The 13314-nt window shown below is 37.6% G+C and overlaps 1 protein-coding gene across 4 annotated transcripts in view; it reads right to left on the reverse strand.

Annotated features, from left to right (window-relative positions):
• The window catches only part of kdm6ba (lysine (K)-specific demethylase 6B, a), a 93185-nt gene that overhangs the window by 77658 nt on the left and 2213 nt on the right, over nucleotides 1-13314 (reverse strand). For 2 of the 4 annotated variants that reach the window (XM_084404095.1, XM_084404086.1), the window contains exon 2: nucleotides 9304-9499. The gene's annotated coding sequence lies outside the window, so the exon portion shown is untranslated. Of the gene's footprint in view, nucleotides 1-2277; nucleotides 2346-9303; nucleotides 9500-13314 lie in introns of those variants that run through there. The other 2 variants (XM_084404089.1, XM_084404091.1) reach the window with 2 other exon arrangements.

A 13314-nucleotide genomic window follows, 5' to 3' on the forward strand; every position in this document is an offset into this window, starting at 1 on the left:
CCACGTCCAAGTGATCTGAGGGCGCGCGCGCATCCTGGTGTGTGACGTGTACGCAGACTGGTGCATAGACATATACACTAGATGTCGCCTTAAAGACATTCGTTCCAATGAACTGCCGTAGACAAGGCGACATCTAGTGTATATATCTATGCACCAGTCTGCGTACAAGTCAGATCAGATCACTTGGACGTGGCTGTGTATAAGAGGTAAAAACGATCACATTCGTTTTCTCACACAAACCGCTCGTTTCGTGTCTTAGGCCATCAATGTGTACTTACGATGGGGAATTGTTTAATTTGGACGACGGGGAATTGTTTTAATTTGGACTCTGTGCATGCTCTTTGAGCCAGTGACCATAGACCTGCATTATATGACTGACAGACAAGAACGGTTTGACCTAAACATATCAAAATTGAAACTACTGCGGAAAAAAAGACACCTACATCTTGGATGCCCTTGAGGTAAGCTAAAACATACCAAAATTTAATTTCAAAGTGAACTATCCCTTTAATTCACTGATGTATTGTTTGAGTAAGATGTAGTATTGCAAAATAAACTTCTACTAAGTAGAAATTACTCAACAAGCTTTAACTGGCCAAGTTCAAATACTTCATTTTTTCGTTTTACTTTGACGTTCAAAAGTTTTGGTTCAGTACATTTTTTTTTATTAATACTTTTATACTTCAAGGATACATTAAATTGATCATAACCGAACAGGAAGGAACGACGTTTATAATGTTACAAAAGATTTCTATTTTAAATAAATGCTGTTCTTTTCAACTTTCTATGAATCAAACAATTCTGAAAAATGTATCACGGTTTCCACAAAAATATTAACCAGCTGATATTTTTCAATATTGAAATAAACTCAATATTGAGCAGCAAATCAGCATATTAGAACGATTTCTGAAGGATCATGTGACACCGAACCCTGGAGTAATGAAGCAGAAAATTCAACTTTGATCACAGGAATAAATTACATTTTAAAAGATATTCAAATAGAAAACAGTTATATTGCAATAATATCTCACAATATTACCACTTTTACTGTACTTTTGTTGCCTCGGTGAGCAAAAAAAAAAGAAAAAAAAAAGTAATCTTACCTCAAACTTTTGAACGGTAGTGTACATTTAAACACAACTCACATTTTCTAAAGAAAATGTACAAATCTAGTAAATATACTGTGTTTGCAGCTCTTCAGCTGCTGCTTTCGCAATACAAATGTGCTGTTATCTGTCATGCCAGAAAACACACTGAAAGAAGAAGAGAGGGGGAAGCAAAGACAGACAAGGAAAGAAAGAGAAGAGGGAGAGAAGTGGACAGGCCATGATTGATGTCTCTGGCTGCAGCAGCATCTGGGTAATGTCTGTCTGTGTCGGGGTTAAGCAGGGGACGTGTGTATGTGTGCAGCGTTCACATTCTGCCAGTGCTCCTGATAAAGTGCACAGCAGCATCGGAGTAAATTACAGTGGCGTGTTTTAACGTGATCACTCGTCTTCTAAGTGTTCTCTCTGTCTCTGCGAGTCTGTCTCTCTCCCTGTCAGGGCCTCTTCAACACAAAGGCTTGGAGCACAAAGAGCCGAAAGCAGTGGCTACACGTGTGTGTGTGTGTGTGTGTGGGGGGCTTTGATTAGCTCCTTTCATTCAAAAGAGGTGGAGGGCGAAGAGGAGGTTTTGATTTCTACATCCCCGTTCGTCACCTTCCCTCAGTGAACATGGGGAGGAGGAGTGAGCCGACATGATGATAAGGGGAGTTATTAAAGGAAGAGTTCAGCCAAAAATGAATGTTTACTTGTATGACTTTCTGTCTTTAGTGTGAGACAAATGAGATGTTTGGCAGAATGTCCCGGCTGCTCCGAGGACGCGCTATTGATAGAGTCAATATTTGAAGACCTCTCAATATATTTCTGGCTCTTCTGATGGAAAGAAAAACAAACTTTTTTATTTGACAGAAAGTAGGAGTGGCAATTTAAATACATTTAATTAAATATTAAAATATTTATATTCGTTTTAAATTATATAATAATTAAATAAAATAATTCAAATCAATGCGACTCATCAACTGACATTCTTCAAAATGTCATCTTTTGTGTTCAGCAGAAAGAAAGAAACTCATACAGGTTTGGAACAACTCGAGGGCGAGTAAATGATGAAGAATTTACATTTTTGGGTGAACTGTCCCTTTAAGTGAGAGAAGAGAGTGAGCATCTGTTGAGCATCAAAAAGACAACAAAAACTAAAGTATCAAAACTAAATCTTGAACTTGGGGACAATTACTTTCCACGCTGGCAGTGGTTACAGAAACAACTCCTCCTCCGAGTCCCTTCTTCCCCACAGGCTCCTGCGTTCCTCTCCTCTCTTCCTCCTCCTCATGGTTAGCTGGGCCTCAGGCATACATCACTTCCTCTGTACAGAAACATTCACACAGAAACCCCTCAGGACACACAGAACACTGACCCACACAGGACACATTCACTGTGTACCTGTCAGACACACACACACACACACACACACACACACACACACACACACACACACACACACACACACACAGGTGGGATTCCTCTCAGAGTGACATCATGTTCTTTTCTCCACGCTGAGAGGAGGCTGTACAGGATATCTACCCACACTCGTTCCTACAGCTTACTCAACTCTTTCTGTTTCTTTCCTTCCTTCCTCTCTCTCTCTCTCTCCTTCTGTCAAGACCATATAAAGTTAGTTGTTGATACCCATCCATCCATCCATCTATCTATATATCCACTTACCTATTTATCAATCAATCAATCAATCAATCAATCAATCAATCAATCAATCAATCAATCAATCAATCAATCAATCTATCTATCTATCAATCTATCCACTTACCTATCTATCTATCTATCTATCTATCTATCTATCTATCTATCTATCTATCTATCTATCTATCTATCCACTTACCTATCTATCTATCTATCTATCTATCTATCTATCTATCTATCTATCTATCCACTTACCTATCTATCAATCTATCTATCTATTAGGGGTGGCACGGTACATGCAAAAACATCCGAACCATTCGGTTCGCTTGTCTCGGTTCGGTGCGTGTGTGCGTCGCACGGTTCGACTTCAACGCATGCGCAATGTAGCCTCGTGCCCGTGCTAATACAATGCTAAATCATAAATCAGATGTATGTAGAATAACATTATGATGTCCAGCAATCGATTTAAATAGTACACTGGGTTTACTTAGACATTTAATGAGATCTACTGCACTATGTTGTTTTTTCACGTGAATAAATACATAGATCGACTGTTTCACAAATGTAGCCTACTTTAATGGTCCAGTGGCAGAACTCTTGCCAAGCGTGTCATAGGTTCATCAAAACCGATTATGTTTATCAGTGGTTGTATATCAAGCAGGGACAGATTTGTGTGAATTTTGCTTTGTGATTTCACCGGAACGAATAGAGAGTCTCCTCAACGGAGTGAAGCGCGCGTCCGAGTGAAGACTGCGGCGTGTGCGCGAGCCACAAGAGAACACTGTATCAGTGCCACTGATCGCAGCGGCAACGAGCACTTTGATCACTTGATTAAAACAGCAAATTTCAGCGCTAGATTGCTTCTTATTTAACAAGCGAATGAAACGAATAATTTGCTAGTTACCTGGAGATGTTTTATTTATTTGTATTGGTACATCCGTGCCGCGAGATGTTTCAAAAGTGGTGTTTTTGAACAAATTACCGCAAATTACGCCTATGATGACGAGACACGAGGAGAAATTGATAAAGACCTATCCGACACAGCCCACGTAGCTCTCCAGATGGATGGACCTCCAAGGCCACTGAAAGTTTCCTCACGGTGACCGCTCACTGACTATATTACTTCGAAAGGGGGAATGAGAAGCTGCGTTTTGCAAACACGCCCCATATAAAAAAATAACAACAAGAACCTTACAGAACCGAAAACCGTGACCCTAAAACCGTGAAACGAACCGAACCGTGGGTTTTCTGAACCGTGCCACCCCTACTATCTATCTATCTACTTACGTATTTATCCATCCATCTTACCTATCTATCTATCTAACTGTCTATCTATCTATCTATCTATCTACTTACCTATTTATCCATCCATCTTACCTATCTATCTATCTAACTGTCTATCTATCTATCTATTTATCTTTCTATCTATCTATCTTTCTATCTATCTATCTACTTACCTATTTATCATCCATCTTACCTATCTATCTAACCGTCTATCTATCTATCTATCTATCTATCTATCTATCTATCTATCTATCTATCCATCCATCATTCTACCTACCTATTTACCTATCCATCCGCCCATCCGAAAACACAACAGTATTTTCAAAAACAAGGCTAGAAATGAAAGCGCAGTAAAGTAATGAATAAAGGAGAAGGTGAAGAGCAGTTCTTTATGGAGAGGAGACTGTGTCCGACTGATGTCCAGCTTTAGGAAGAGTTATGTGTCGTTCAAGACCTTCAAGCAGAGAGTCGTGAGCATGTGTGTGTGTGTGTGTGTGTGTGTGTGTGTGTGTGTGTGTGTGTGTGCAAAGGTGACCCAGAGCAGAGATGGCAGGTGATTGACAGTCTTGTCATCATGACACCATACATTAACTGCAGTCACTCTCACACACAATCTAATTCACTTCACACTGCTGAACGGCCCAGTCCAGATTCAAGACTACTGTCTATGACCCACAGACGACACATTCATCTCTCCATTCCTGAAGGACACACTTAAAATAAACCTTCCTTTTCCATTACACATCCCCACATACTGGATCATTGAAACTCTACGATCCTCTCTTAGATAATACACCGGCACAAACACTATGAAGACTTCTTCTCTGGCCAATGACACACTGATTACTTATTTAAAGCAACGGATTTACTTAAGTTGGCTTTTATTTTAAATTTTGGTAACGTATAACTTTTTTGTTGCGATAAAGTCGGCATGAAATGGAAGTTGCGACAGTCTTTTTTCCCCAATTATGACATATATTAGAGTTAAACAGCTTCTCGATCAAGAACAAATGTAGGACGGGACTTGATTTTGTGATTGATTGGATGGTCGTGGTTTGCTCCAAAAAAAAAAAAAACTTTAATATTTCATGTATCAATTTGATTTGATGTCAGTCAGACTCAGTCTCATAATGGATGGTTCTTGGCCAGATTAAGCTACAACATGCTCCAAATTGACTACTGATAGTCAAAACATTGGCTTGTGTGGCTGACAGTCATTGCCTGGTGAGAGTGATGAGTGATGGGACGCTCAGATCAGAGCAGTTTGTGAAAGCTGCTGATTTGCACACTATATACATCCTGGTACTTTAACAGAATAGCAAATAATTACTGGTCTTGCCACTTCCAGCACCGGTTTCTTTAAACCAAACAAGGTATTTGAGCTCACTGTTCGATGTTAAGCAAACTCATTTGCAAGTTTTGGAATACACAATAGAAGCTGTTCATTTAGGTTAATCACGTACAGATTTAAAAGGGACAGGTCACTCAAAAATTAATATTCTGTCGTCATTCCAAACCTGTATGAGTTGTTTCTTCCATTAAATACAAAAGAAGATATTTTTGAAAAATGTTCACTACCGGTCAAAAGTTTTAGATCGGTACGATTTTTAATGTATAAAAAAAAAAATATATATATATATATATATATATATATATACACATTCATATCATGAAATACTATGACAATGTAAAATGACTGTTTTCTATTTTAATATATTTTAAAGTGTAATTTATTCCTGTGATCAAAGCTGAATTTTCAGCATCATTACTCCAGTCTTCAGTGTCACATGATCCTTCAGAAATCATTTATTATTATTATCAATGTTGAAAACAGTTGTGTACAATTTTTTTCTCAGAATTATTTGATGAATAGAAAGTTCAAAAGAACAGCATTTATTTCAAATAGAATATTTTCTAACATTATAAATGTCTTTACTGTAACTTTTGATCAGTTTAACTCATCCTTGATGAATAAAAGTATTGAATAAAAAATAAAATTAAAATTCTTACTGACCCCAAACTTTTGAACGGTAGTGTTTAATGTTACAAAAGCTTCCTATTTCAGATAAATGCTGTTCTTTTGAACTTTCTAGTCATCACAGCATCATGAAATAAAAATGTAAAAAACTGTTTTCAACATTGATAATAATCATAAATGTTTCTTGGGCATCAAATCATCATATTAGAATGATTTCTGATTTCTGAAGGATCATGTGACACTGAAGAGTGGAGTAATGATGCTGAAAATTCAGCTTTGATCACAGGAATAAATTACACTTTACTGTATATTACATAGAAAATAACTGTTTTAAATTGTAATAATATTTCACAATATTATTATAATTTTTTTGTATTTTTAATCAAATAAATGCAGCCTTGATGAGCAGAAGAGACTTTAAAAAAAACCATAAAAAATCTTACCGATCTAAAACTTTTGACCGGTAGTGTATATATATATATATTTTTATTTTATTTTTGGGGGGGGGGGGATGTCACTGACTTGGACAAACTGCTGAAACATTCTTCAAAATACCTTTGTTTGTGTTCCACAGAAGAAGAAAAGGCCTGCAGGTTTGAAACACCTCGAGGGTGAGTAAATGATTGCAGCATTTTCATTTAGGGTTGAACTATCCCTTTAAAGAGGACCTATTATGCACTTTTTCAAAGTCCTGATTTTTGATTTTGATTTTGATTGAATGTTCAAAACCACATTATTTTTCACATATTCTCCATTGTTGCAGCTCCTCTCTTCCCAGTCTGTCAGTAACGCTCTGAGTTACGACTGTCACGACCGTACTGTCGCAAATTGGTAGTTCAACTTCAACCATGTTGGTTAATGAGCTCACGCAGGTGGTGGAGTTACTACTACTTTTAATGAATCTGAGATCAAATTAATGCTAGATGTTTTTCTATAAATTACAGACATGTCATCTGAGGACTAATTCTCATTTTTCTCAGTTATTCTGCTTTAATGTCAGCTAGCTTGTTCTGCTCAAGATAAGGATTTATGAAGTCCAAATGTCATGCAAACAAGAAACTATGCAACAACCACAAGTTTCAACACACTACTAACCAACTCAACGACGACCAGGCCTCATCCCTTTATTCTGCGCATGCCTTGGGCGGGAATTATCTAAACGAGAAATATCGTGACGTGTTCGTTCCCGGAAGAAAACACAAGACTACAATTGAGGCGTTTCAGGGAGTTCAGAAACAGTGACACTGATACAGAGAATAACTCCCTTTGCTTTGTAACTTTGCAGGCCAACATTACACACTAAAGAAAGTTGAGCATGTAAAAAAAATAAAGCACAATAGTCTCTCTTTAAATGTGTCGTCAGAGTGTGTGTGCCCTTTCAAAGCAAAGTCTCTATGTTCCTCTCATCTATTACTTTCTCAATCAATGCTGTTCTTTACATCACATCTGCAGCTTTTTAATTTAAAACAAAGCACTGTTTGCATGTGTGTGTGTGTGTGTGTGTGTAAGTCCATCACATTCGAGTGGGACAGACAGACACTGCAGAAGAGGAATCCATGGGAGCTCTTTGCATGCTTTACATGATTAAATAAATCAATCACTGTAATTCAAATCCCAGACTGCACTCAGAGACCTCTCAGAACACCAGCCAATGAGAAGCAGCCGAGAGGTTCACAAACGGTCTCAGCTCTCCTCTGATCATGGCACAACAGTAGAGTCTTATCCTTAACATCTCCAGTGCTGCACAACAACACCATCATTTACAATACTGAGTCTCCACACACACACACACACACACACACACACACACACACACACACACACACACACACACACACACACACACACACACACACACACACACATAACACTCAATTCCTCAAAATAATTTTCTCAATTTCACTTTCAACTTCACAATCAGTTACATTTTGGCTGTCCCGTATCACTACTGTTGTTCATGTGATTACTTTTTTGGATTAATTTTTAAGCACCAGTCTCATTAACTCCTCTTTTTAAACCACTAAAAATGACACTGAATGGAATATTACAGGTTGAACAGCATCTAAATCCGTCTGTCAGTTAGCACAAATAATGCTGACTTGACATAACGCCTACTATGGGTAATGGGTAATGGCTAATGTCAACTGTCTGGTTACCAACATTCTTTAAAATATCATCTTTTGTGTCAACAGAAGAAAGAAACTCGGGCATATACAGGTTTGGAACAACTTGAGGGAAAGTAAATGATGACAGAATTAACATTTTTGGGTGACTCTCCCTTTAAGGTGGGACTCATTATCTAAGCGGATGAACTGGTTGTGGATTCCTGTGGTTTGCTCCAGTAATCATTGCTTAACGTTCAGTTACATCACATCTATCTTATGTAAAAGTAAAAGTAACCAGTTTACTTTACCTGTTCATGACACGAGTTGAAAAACTGGATATAGTTTGCACAGATTGAGATTAGGCACGCAATTTATTCAGTCTCATACTGTCATGTTAAACATATTCTTTAGGCTTTTTTAAACAATGTGACTGACAGCTGAATATTTTTAACATTTGACTCTTTTGCTATGTACATACACTAAAGTTTGGGGTCAGTTATTATTATTAAAGAAATAAATGATTTTATTCATCAAATTAATAAAATATGGCAGGAAAGGCATTTATAATGTAACAAAAAAATTCATGTTTTAAATAAATGATCTTCTTTTAAACTTTCTATTTGTCAAAGAATCCTGAAAAAAAATGCATCAAGAAGCAGCACAACTGTTTTTAACATTCATAATAATAATAATAATAACAAACGTTATTTGAGCAGCAAATCCGCATATGATTTCTGAAGGATCATGTGACACTGAAGACTGGAGTAATGATGCTGAAAATTCAGCTTCGCATCACATGAATAAATTACATTTTACAATATATTCAGATAGAAAAATAATACTTTGAATAATAATATTTCTGCTTTACTGTATTTATAGCCAGAGTGAACATAAGATATCGTATTGACCCACATTTTTGATAGTGTGTTTTTGTTCGTTTTTACAAAAGCACAGACAGCACGAGATTACAATTACTAAGATGACAGAACTTAAAATACTTTTATCATTAAATATAATTTTTCTCAAAATAAAAGTACAAATTATTATCTGCATCTAAATACAGCATCAGGCCGACCAACAAACAGTTATTAACATCCCGGCGAAACACTTTCCGGAAACACAACAGTGATTAACACAGTGATCTACTTTGTGTATTAAAGCAGACAACTTAATCTTCAACAAGTCCATGCCAACTGACCTCTGACCTCTCAGCAGCTCCGCCCACAGATGAATCCAGCAGCCACCCCATTGGTCCACATGAAGTGCGTCTGGATCGTCCTCTCCCATTGGCAGATAAACGGCACTGAGTTTCATTGGATCTGTGATTCACAGGCTCATCCAGACTGACGCTCACGTTGGCCAGCCAGATCTCAGCCACGGTGAAACCGTAAACTCTGGAGAAGAACAACATAATGTTATTGTTAATTATAAAAACCTGAGGACTTCATGAGTCACAACACAACCACAGAAAAGCGTAAATTAACATTATAGTCTGCCTTTAGATTTTCACTGGACATCAAGAGGCGACAAACTGTGTCTTGTACAAAATTTAATTCATGCTTTTAAATAACTCACTGCCCAAAATGTGTTGTGTTGAGCTATCGCAGGTATTTCATACTTTCATCTTGCCTCTTGATCATAATTTGAGGACGTACATATTAGCATAGGTCAATCTACTAGGCCTAAATGACAACTGAATTCGCAACAAAACCGAAGCGATATATTGGACGCATGACATGGCCAACAAACTTCCTCCCTTTAATAAGCCTATTTATTTTGCTATCATAGTGTATTTGCATTAAACGCTGTTTTCCCCTGCTGTCCACAACCACATCAGATCGTGTCACATGACCCACTAGTTGAGAACCACTGCACAAGTGTGCAAAACAGACGCAGCATTCTTCGTGTAAATCCAAATGCAGTGCTCACATGATCATCAGCACTGGCATGTTTTGTTTGTCTTCCAGAGTTTTCAACTGCGAACACAAAGGAATCTGAACAACAACCTTCATTTTCTGAGCATGTGCTGCCATCTAGTGGAACGAACAACACAGATCTGCTCCTGGTCATGTGAAGTGACATATACCTTCAAAAAGAAATAGTGAAAACATAGGGACAAGGATCATATCTGAGCAGAAACAATAATTCAAGTCTTTTTTTTTCTCAATAGTCGCAAGAAATGTCTGTTGCTTCTCTCTCTAACCCTTTTCAGCTCATAATGACGACTTCAGACAACATACATGTGCAATATAAGATACATATAAAGTGAACAAGTGTCTAATAAGAGACACATCACATGCATTTGACCAACATGTCAGGTGTTAGAAGAACATGAGAGCGGAGCGACAGATGAACCCTTCTGAGGAAGAGGTTGTTGGATCAGGGAACAGGGATTTCTAGTTCAGGTAGCAAGTATCAGAAATGTAAGACAAATCAATGCTGTTCAGATTTTCTGATATAAATCACACAGGGACTGTGCCTTGTAGATGCAAGAGATAGGTTTTGTTTTTTATGCAAATTTGCCAATATTTAAAAAGTGACCTAGATGGCTGTTTTTTTGGGTTTTTTTTAATGTTAATTGTGAAATTCAACAGTGAAATTAGAGCTGCACGACTCCAGATAAAATAGAGATCACAATTCTCCCAACTAGACAATAACATGTCATTTACAAGAGGTTCTGACAAAAGGTTAATTGCTGCAGTCTATTTAACATATTTAATTAATTTGAAAAAAAAAAAAGATCGTTTTGAATGAATGATTCAATGACTCACTAGTACTTGATTACTGGATGAATCAGCATTTTTGAACGAATCACTTGAATGAATGATTCAATTACAAATCTTTTTTTTTTGACAGTCACATGTCGCCTCCTACTGGTGTAACTATATAATTGATACAATCAATTGAAGCGCCACGTTTCAAAAGGATTTGCCCTGGTCTTCGAATCGAGATCTTTTAATGATTAGTCATGCAGCTCTAGTCTTGCAATTATAATATAGTTAGTATCACATAATACATACATAATATATATATATAGCGATCAGTGAGTGGAAACCAAGTCTGTAGTGAATTATAATGAATTATTTTGCAAGTTATTTAAATTTTACATCACAAGGTTTTTATTTTATAGCTTTATCTTATTCGTCCTGTAAGTACCAGTGGTTTAGACTTTATACTGACACCTACAGGCCTGGATGCATGACGTTTGTTTAGTAACTGCTGCCTCTCCACAGCAAAGCAGTTTGTTTCTATTTTCTGCTTCATTCCACACATAATAATGGCTGTTGTTTGTATTCAGTCAGTGCTAGCAAATTGTCGCACATTTCTTTTAGTGTGGCAGCTGTGACCTCTGTGTGTGCGTGCTAAGCACTGAAAGTGCCATGTGAAGTTCAGGGTCGCCACAGGTCACACAAACTGAATCTATATTAAAGCTGAGCCCCCAGCATGAGTTTTTTAAAGCCACCGTTATTTTAAAGACAGTAGTGGTCAAAATTATTGGCACCCTCGGCAAATATGACAATTTAACACACGTAAAAAAATAATAATCACAAAAACCTAACCTTTCATTGAAAGTAAAACAAATGAAAATGGGGGGAAAATCTCTTTATGGAATGTTTTTCTGTAATTGGTCACAATTGACCCCTCGCAGGGAGTTTGATTGACAGGCGATCTGACCAATCATAATCCGCCATTTTTGTCCGACAAAGCAGTCAGGAGAGTTAGCAGATTAATGTCGGTGGATGTGAACTGGAAAACCGGTGTGTACTGACGTCTTTCCACGGTTAAAACAATATTCCTTCTGATGATAATTCATGTTTATTTGATGCTATAAATGAACTAGAAGTTCACGAGCAGCTTTAACTGAGGCTCTACAGCGATCTGTCACGACACATTAAAGAGCCACAAAACGGTATTTGTTGTTTAAATTTATTTAAAAAATTACCAAATTTGAAAGTTGAGACTTCATATCAAAAGTAACCTGGTCTGTCCTGTCTGTCAGCGCCTTGTCAGTGACCTCTCTGCTCCACGATGTATTTTTCACTGTGAAAACATGATGTGTGGCGTGAGAGCGGCGTGGCTTGTCGGACATAGAAACAGTAACTAAAGGGGGCGGGTCTTTGCGAACGGTCAATTAATGGCACCCTTTTATTCAATACTTTTGCTCTGAATCTTCTCCTATAATGCCTGATGAGTTTGGAGAACACCTGACAAGAGATCAGAGATCATTCCTCCATACTGAATCTGTTATGATCCTCCAATTTCCCAAATCCATGTTGAAACACTTCTAAGTTTTTTAATTGGGTTCAGGTCAGGGGACTGGGATGGTCATGGCAGAACCTTAATTTTGTGCTCAGACACCCATTTTTGTGTTGATTTTGATGTTTGTTTTGGATCGTTGTCCTGATGGAAGATCCAAACAAGTCCCATAATAAGATTTCTAGCAGATGCAGGCAGATTTAGATTTTGATTATCTGTTGCTATTTGATTCCATGATGTCATATATCTGAACAAGATGTCCAGGACCTCAAGCAGAAAAATAGGCCCACAATATCAAAGATCCAGCAGTATTTTTAATTGTAAATATGGGGTAGGGGTGTTGAAATTAATCGTTGCATCGATGCATCACAATGCGGACGTGAACAATTCTGCATAGATGCAGTGATAGACCATAATCGGTTATAGGCTACTGACATTACTCTGACGTCATTCGTCACATACACGCGAGCGTAAAATGGCGGAGGGAGGCGAAACACAAAAGCGAGTACTAAAAAATGCACCCAATATTTTAACATGTACAGCATGCGAGCGTGTGTGAGCGTTATTTTTACAAGACATGCGCTTTTAGTATTTACTAGTGTTTGTTCGAAATGGTCCTGTCGTCTGCTGTGTTCAGACTTAAGTTGTGTTTGATGTTTGCTACATTCAGAAAGTACTTTCTTGGAGCAGATGAAATGAAAAGGGAGTTTGTAGGATTGAAAATAATCCAAGATATTTTAAATGAACAAAGATATTTGACTGTTTCCACCCCCTCTTTCCACCACAAGGACCATTTGGGGTTTCCTAAAGGCACAGAGGTTTCTGATAGTGATCAAGGCCTGTAGGCTAAAATGTTTGTACTTTGGGGGTCGATGAATTGTCACACCTTTAGTACGGTGGGGGAAGTGTAATTATCTGATTGGTCAGTTTGAATGTCTCACATTTGGGTTTT

This window comes from Rutilus rutilus, assembly GCF_951802725.1.
Source record: "Rutilus rutilus genome assembly, chromosome: 3".
In the NCBI taxonomy this organism is placed as follows: domain Eukaryota; kingdom Metazoa; phylum Chordata; class Actinopteri; order Cypriniformes; family Leuciscidae; genus Rutilus; species Rutilus rutilus.